Below are 8,531 nucleotides of genomic sequence, written 5' to 3'. Positions count from 1 at the left end.
GTACTCCATGTCAAATGCATCATATGACACATAGGCAGTACTATTTCCAATATGGAAATTCCCCAAATTGTAAGTCCCCCCACTCTCTCCCAGCACTCACAATTACATAACAGAGTAGAGTCTTCTCTGCCTCTGAGGGGAGCGGGGACTGCTAATACAGTCAGACTGGCAGAATCAACAGCTTCTCACCCAGTGCTCCATGATCAGACAGACCAGGTGGTTGGGATAGTGACAGCAGCACTGGGCCAAGGTAACAAAACCTGGGACAAGCAATCCAACGCCAGCTTGTCATATATTGCTAAGAAGTTTTAAAACACCTGGGAAAGAAACATTTGTATCTTTCAACAGCAATTTTCAAGTTATTTCTATAGAAAATATCAATAAACCTAAGGAGGCCCAATATTAACAAGAGAATCCACTCCCCCTAAACACACACAAATTCAAATAACTCTTCATTCATTAACATTATAAGCCTGGCATCTGAGTGGTACTACGTCCCAGAGCTACATTTGCATAATGATATTCTGTTAAATCTAAGTGCTTTAAAATACCCATTGTTCTTTGCACCTGTCTGATGAGAATCTGCCCCAGTAGTTCCTAAAATCTAGATAACTTAAGAGCTTCATTCAACAGATTGCATATAATTCAACAGCTTGTCTATCAAGCACCTGTTTTGTCAGATATTTGGCTGGGGCTATCCAAGAATATAGGGACTAGTGTGACTCTTGACCTCTTGGAGCTTACATTCTACCACTGAATAAGCAAACTAATAAAAGTGGTCAGAATGTTAAAGCATGCTCTGGTCTAAGAATGCTGAAGGCCATGAGATAAGAGGAAAAAAACTTCTCCTGTCCCTCATGTTTTGCAGCTTGCAAAGATGACAGCAGAATGGCAGAATCAGAAGCAAAACAAAGTGTTGCAATATTCTGCTTATAAAGTTTCTTTGTGAGTGTGTCTGTTGCTGTAAATAAAGTAACTCCAAGGCAAGGTGGATGCCTCAAGATTCAGCCAAACAGAGCCTTCTCCATTTGCCCTAAGACTTTATGGGTCACAGGTACAGTACGAATTCCTATCTCTAGGGCTTTATTACTGAACATTATTCCTTTCTCCAGAATGCCCTGGATAGTCGCATCCCCCAAAGAGTTCCACAATGCCTGAAGATGCTGTCTCACAATTACTGAACTCCTGAAAGTGAGGTTCACAATTGATACAGCTCGAGCGTCCTCACAGCGCACCACCCAGGAGCCCAGCATCTCCTGGAGTGGAATGTTAGCACTAAGGGACCAGGCGGTGATCCTGTGGTGGGGACAGACACTTTAGAGGAGGTATCCAAAATGTTTATCTGAATGCATCCCTGGCCAGGTGTAGAAATACTCATCACAAACAAGCAAAAATAGACAATCAAAAAATTAAAAACTAAAGGTCTAGCCTCTATGATTCTTCTAATAATAGCCTGCTAGTATAGTTCCTAACTGGCCACCTTCCCTAAGGTATTGGCCATATTTCTGAATTCTGTATGAAACAACAACAACAAAAAAAAACTTAACCTTAGAGAAAAAGGGAATGTATTCACTATGCAAGTGGGTAGCCCTAGCATGGAGGACATCTACCATTCCAGGACCCAGATTCCTCGAGTGCCATCAGGCTCAAGCCTCCGGGCTCTGCTCCCTGTGTGTGCTGCATTCTGCTTGGTGCCAGGAAGGCGGCCACTTGGCAGCCCACACACCACTAGCAATCCAACCAGAAAAGGCAGTCTCTCCCTGCTACTCCTACAGAAAAGCACCAAATGGGACTCCAATTGACCTGGGTGATCACATGCCCATTCCTTGAACTAACACTGTGTCTCCAGGGTGATGCCATAAGGTTCTACGATGAGGAAAATGCCAAAAACAATCCCTGAGGAAACCAGCATAACTGCCGGAGTTCTTAGGAAAACGGACTGAAAACCAGGGCTCTGATTAAGATGTTCTTGGGAAAAAAACTGCACCAATGTTCCAAACCACGCCGTAGAAATGGGTTTACCATATTCCTATCCATAACAATCATTTAACACTATTTGAAATTGAAAAGAGGAAATAATATTTAAAATGTTTAACACATCTATTAAATGCTTGAAACCCACTCCATTTTGCCTCCATCTAGGACACATTCTTATTTACTGTAGCATAAGTACATATAAAGATCTCAAATTAAGTCTTCCAGGGGATGACTGCCAATTGGATTCATTCTCAAAATCAGTATCAATGCTTAAAGCTGCTACAACCTTCAATCCTACAGAAAATTCTAGCTGCATAGTAATTCCTGAAAGCACTTAATTCCATTTTGAGATTGTCTTTACAGAAAAAATTTTTGAGTCCTACCTTAACTTATGCTGTAAGCGTGAACATTGTAATGATGACACTACCTATGGGTTAGCCCTGCTCTGTGAGGAGCAGTAGCTGGGGGAAAAAAGAGGAAAAAAAAAAAAAAAAAAAACATTGTAATGGTTAGCTAATTGCTCCAAATATTTGCCCCTCATTAAAACAACTTCACGTTAAAACAAATTGTCAAAGATCACCACTTCCAGTACAAGAAATGAATGAGGGCTGGGTGTGGTGGCCCATGCTTCTAATCCCAGCACTTTGGGAGGCTGAGGCAGGCAGATCACTTGAGGTCAGGAGTTCGAGACCAGCCTGGCCAACATGGTGAAACCCTGCCTCTACTAAAAATATAAAACTTAGCCGGGGGTGGTGGCATGGGCCTGTAGTCGCAGCTACTCAGGAAGCTGACACAGGAGAATTGCTGGAATCCAGGAGGCAGAGGTTGCAGTGAGCCGAGATCCTGTCACTGCACTCCAGCCTGGGACACAGAGTAAGACTCTGTCTACCCCCCCCAAAAAAAGAAAAAAGAAAATGACTGGGAATAGCTTATATGTCAACCTATGAACATCATTAATGATTTAAAGTTTTATTATGTTACATCATTTATGTTACTATATACTTTTTATATTTTTAAAGCAAATGTAATTTAGAACTACATCTACCACACATAACTAAGAGTCTGCAAAGAGGAAAATATGCTTAATCCCAAATCATGAATCCAATAGCAAAGAAAATTCAGAGTTTATTGTTTGGTTTTTTAGAAGATACTGTCACTGGGGACTTTGTTTCTGTGTCATGACCAAGTCATGGGAAGAAAAAGTGGAGGGAGGTGATGGCCTAGGCAGGGGAAAAAGCAGAACAGAAGGCTCAAGACTGGTGAAGAAGGGGAGTGGGCTGGGCGTGTGGCTCATGCCTGTCATGCCAGCACTTTGGGAGGCCAAGACTAGAGGATTGCTTGAGCCCAGGTGTTCAAGGCTGGCCTGGGCAACACAACAAGACCCCATCTCTACAAAAAAAATAATAAACCAGGTATCGTGGCATGCACCTGAAACCCAGATACCAGGGAGACTGAGGTGGATCACCTGAGCCCAGGGAGACTGAGACTGCAGTGAGCCATAATCGCACCACTGCACTGCAGCCTGGGCAACAGAGTGAGACCCTGTCTCAAAAAAAAGATAAAAAATAAAAAAAAATAAAAGAAGGAGAGCAAGAGTAAAAAGACAGTGAAACATAAAATGCCAAATTCCTTAAGACTGTGAGTGTGCACATACACATCAACAAAAGAAGCATCCAGAGTCTCTAAAAGATTAAATCATGTGACTTTACACATGATTTCAACAGGAAAAGAAAGAGGTGCTTAAAGAAATCGATGTGGTCAAGCAGGTATTTTTCTGATGAGTTTAGATTTTTAAAGGAAATGTTTAATAGAAAGATATATCTTTTTTTTTTTTTTGAGACAGAGTCTTGTTCTGTCGCCCATGCTGGAGTGTAGTGGCGCGATCTCGGCTGACTGCAACCTCTGCCTCCAGGGTTCAAGCGGTTCTTCTGCCTCAGCCTCCTGAGTAGCTAGGATTAGAGGCATGCACCACCATGCCCAGCTAATTTTGTATTTTTAGTAGAGACGGGGTTTCACCATGTTGGTCAGGCTGGTCTCGAACTCCTGACCTCATGATCTGACCGCCTCAGCCTCCCAAAGTGCTAGGATTACAGGCATGAGCCACCGCGCTCGGCCTCAGAAAGATACATTATTTGTATAAAAGAACGCAGGTATCTCTAAAATTCCTAAAATTCCTATCAGGAAACAATGGCAGAATAAAATCAGGTTTGCAAAAATTGAAAACGTTTCTCTTAGTTATATTACATTGTAACAAACAATTACAGACAACACACTTAGTTCTATACCTACTTTCTTGGTCAGATAAAATTATCTTCAGAATACATACAGAAAATAAACATTGGAAAGAGAAAACTAAAATGCAACAGTAAGCAAAAATAAAGGAGGGGATCTTAGATCATCCAAATATACTGCAGCCTCCCAACTCATATGAATTATAACACAGAGACTTGGGGATAAGTTCATGGAACACCCACCTCAGTCTTTAAAGAGCGGTAACAAACACGACGGCTTCCGAGAGTTGGCAGCGTCCTACTTCTTGATCTACACAGCAACTGCCCAGATGTTTATTTTACAGTTGGTTGAACTGTACATCTGCTTTATGCACTTTGTTATATTTCACCACCACCCCCCCGCCAAAAAAAGAGGTTAAATCTAAAAGATACAGGATTACTGGAAAAGGGCAAGCACTGTCTCAATTTTCCAAAACTACAGATACTTATATTTACTGTGAATCCCTAGCAAGATTCTTACAAGCTAAGAAAATACCTTGTAAAAGCTAATGAGGCTGACATGGGAATTCATAAGCTACAAGGCTGTGAAACTTCATTTTTCAACCATGTTATCCTTCAGGAACTATGGCCTATAAGTGCTATGAGGTGTCTATTTGTTCAGTGCAGTCCTCATGACAACGGGGTGAGAGGAAAGGACAAGCTGGAGAAATACCATGAATGCTGGAACATGATTTAACTTTGAAGACAATAAAGAGAACGAACAGCAGGATCAAGTTCACTCTAGAGGAAGACTCTGCAGACATGCTGCAAAGTTCTATGCCCCGACCTCTCAACATCTGAAGGTAGGAATATAGGAGGCATAAAATAGCAGATTTAATGGATAATGAATTTGGGACTAATAGATGAGTTTAGAGGCTATGTTCTGAAATAAGGATCAGAAGCCTTTGTTAAAATATAAATTGCAACAACAGGTGTCTACAGGAACAGATTTGTGGGTGGAAAGTTGAGGGTATTCCCAGTGATGGCTTCTATTTCTTCCATGAAAGGCACTGTGAAGATGAAGGGAACAGGGGATTGAGAAGAATGGGGAAGATCTAAGAAGGCGATGCAAAGAACAGATAAGAAATCTAACTGGAAACACAACCTAAGTGTTAAGATTTAAATTTACAAATGGCAGCCAGGCCCAGTGGCTCATGCTGTAATTCCAAGCAACATGGGAGGCTGAGGCAGCAGGAGGACTGCTTGAGCACAGGAGTTAGAGGCCACGGTGAGCTATGATCGCACCATTGCACTCCACCCCGGGCAACACAGTAAGACCCCATCTCTAAATAAATATATTTGCAAATCGCTAATGGGACATTTTCACAATTTTCTTCAGTGGACAGCTACATTTTAAAAGTAACTCCATAATCTATGTGAATGATGCATTTGTATTGTATGAACTTTAGCTCTAGTTTCAGAGAATATTCACAATTTTTAAATATAAGATACTCTGAAATCTTCAGTTACTTTAATAGAAAAACACCTTGCTGCAAATTTTAATAAAGTGTGTCAATGGAATTAACAAATAACATGACTAAGAAAGGACTAGATTTGGCCAGATATTTCCCACCGCAATTTAATCAAAGAAAATGAGAAAATAAACTGTAGCTTAATTATAATCATATAATTAGAGCTTCCCCACAGACACAAGAAAGTAAACCACTTTCACATGTAGTGAGTGTTGGCTGGGGGATTATTTTAAGCATCTATTGTTACACAGCAGTGAGGCCTCTTTAACGTGATCAAGTACGTACACTTTAAGTCCAGTCATTTCCTTGGTTAGCTGCTTCATTCTGTTTTCATTCTGAGATATTCAAGCATAATCTAGTCAATAATATTTTGCCCTTATCCATCAGGATATACTTGTAATAAGGGCAGGGGTTAACATATTAGCTAGCAGGGCTATTTAAATAATCTACCCGAAACCTATAAAGTCAATATTAATTCCCAATGAAACATAATTAACTTCTGTGATTTCATACATGGGTAGCTTTGATATACATGAAAAAAATGTAGACTGATTACATTTGACAATTTTCTTTCAGCTATTAAAACACTAAATGACACCACAAAATATTCTTTTTTTTTTTTTTTTTTGAGTTCTTTTATTTTTATTTTTATTTTTTTTCTTTCTTTTTTTAATTACACTTTAGGGTTTTAGGGTACATGTGCACAATGTGCAGGTTTGTTACATATGTATCCATGTGCCATGTTGATTTCCTGCACCCATTAACTCGTCATTTAGCATTAGGTGTATCTCCTAATGCTGTCCCTCCCCCCTCCCCCCACCCCACAACAGTCCCCGGAGTGTGAAGTTCCCCTTCCTGTGTCCATGAGTTCTCATTGTTCAATTCCCACCTATGAGTGAGAACATGCGGTATTTGGTTTTTTGTCCTTGCGATAGTTTACTGAGAATGATGTTTTCCAGTTTCATCCATGTCCCTACAAAGGACACGAACTCATCATTTTTTATGGCTGCATAGTATTCCATGGTGTATATGTGCCACATTTTCTTAATCCAGTCTATCGTTGTTGGACATTTGGGTTGGTTCCAAGTCTTTGCTATTGTGAATAGTGCTGCAATAAACATACGTGTGCATGTGTCTTTATAGCAGCATGATTTATAGTCCTTTGGGTATATACCCGGTAATGGGATGGCTGGGTCAAATGGTATTTCTAGTTCGAGATCCCTGAGGAATCGCCACACTGACTTCCACAATGGTTGAACTAGTTTACAGTCCCACCAACAGTGTAAAAGTGTTCCTATTTCTCCACATCCTCTCCAGCACCTATTGTTTCCTGATTTTTTAATGATGGCCATTCTAACTGGTGTGAGATGGTATCTCACTGTGGTTTTGATTTGCATTTCTCTGATGGCCAGTGATGATGAGCATTTCTTCATGTGTTTTTTGGCTGCATAAATGTCTTCTTTTGAGAAGTGTCTGTTCATGTCCTCTGCCCACTTTTTGATGGGGTTGTTTGTTTTTTTCTTGTAAATTTGTTTGAGTTCATTGTAGATTCTGGATATTAGCCCTTTGTCAGATGAGTAGGTTGCAAAAATTTTCTCCCATTCTGTAGGTTGCCTGTTCACTCTGATGATAGTTTCTTTTGCTGTGCAGAAGCTCTTTAGTTTAATGAGATCCCATTTGTCGATTTTGGCTTTTGTTGCCATTGCTTTTGGTGTTTTAGACATGAAGTCCTTGCCCACGCCCTATGTCCTGAATGGTATTGCCTAGGTTTTCTTGTAGGATTTTAATGGTTTTAGGTCTAACATATAAGTCTTTAATCCATCTTGAATTAATTTTTGTATAAGGTGTAAGGAAGGGATCCAGTTTCAGCTTTCTACATATGGCTAGCCAGTTTTCCCAGCACCATTTATTAAATAGGGAATCCTTTCCCCATTTCTTGTTTTTGTCAGGTTTGTCAAAGATCAGATAGTTGTAGCTATGCGGCGTCATTTCTGAGGGCTCTGTTCTGTTCCATTGATCTATGTCTCTGTTGGACACCACAAAATATTCTTACAATTGAAGTGCTAAGACTGTTAAATTTAACTTTTATTATGTTACCTATACTTTTTTTCACGGAAAACTCTCGAATAATCATGGGAACCAATGAAAAGTATAAAAACAACTTTTTCCTTATATTCAACTTTCCAGACATAAATGTAAGGCATAAAACAGTCACATTGGTTTCTAACTGGTTTATAGCCCTGTTTTTTTTTTTTTTTTTCCGTTTGACTTAATAATCTGAATGCTGGTTAGATGAAAAATGGTCGGGCCAGGCGCGGTGGCTCACGTCTGTAATCCCAGCACTTTGGGAGGCCAAGGCGGGCAGATCATGAGGTCAGGAGATCAAGACCATCCTGGCTAACAGGGTGAAACCCCATCACTATTAAAAACACAAAAAAGGCCGGGCGCGGTGGCTCACGCTTGTAATCCCAGCACTTTGGGAGGCCGAGGCGGGCGGATCACGAGGTCAGGAGATCGAGACCACGGTGAAACCCCGTCTCTACTAAAAATACAAAAAAAATTAGCCGGGCGTAGTGGCGGGCGCCTGTAGTCCCAGCTACTCGGAGAGGCTGAGACAGGAGAATGGCGTGAACCCGGGAGGCGGAGCTTGCAGTGAGCCGAGATTGCGCCACTGCACTCCAGCCTGGGTGACAGAGCGAGACTCCGTCTCAAAAAAAAAAAAAAAAAAAAAAAAAACCCCGGGGCACGGGCAGGGGCGTACGCCCGTAATCCCACCACATTTGGGAGCCGCGGCGGCCCGAACACCTGTGGG

Source organism: Hylobates moloch, unplaced genomic scaffold (genome assembly GCF_009828535.3).
Source record: "Hylobates moloch isolate HMO894 unplaced genomic scaffold, HMol_V3 SCAFFOLD_1, whole genome shotgun sequence".
NCBI lineage: Eukaryota > Metazoa > Chordata > Mammalia > Primates > Hylobatidae > Hylobates > Hylobates moloch.
The sequence above is the reverse complement of the archived record's forward strand: the minus strand, read 5'-3'. Positions refer to the sequence as shown.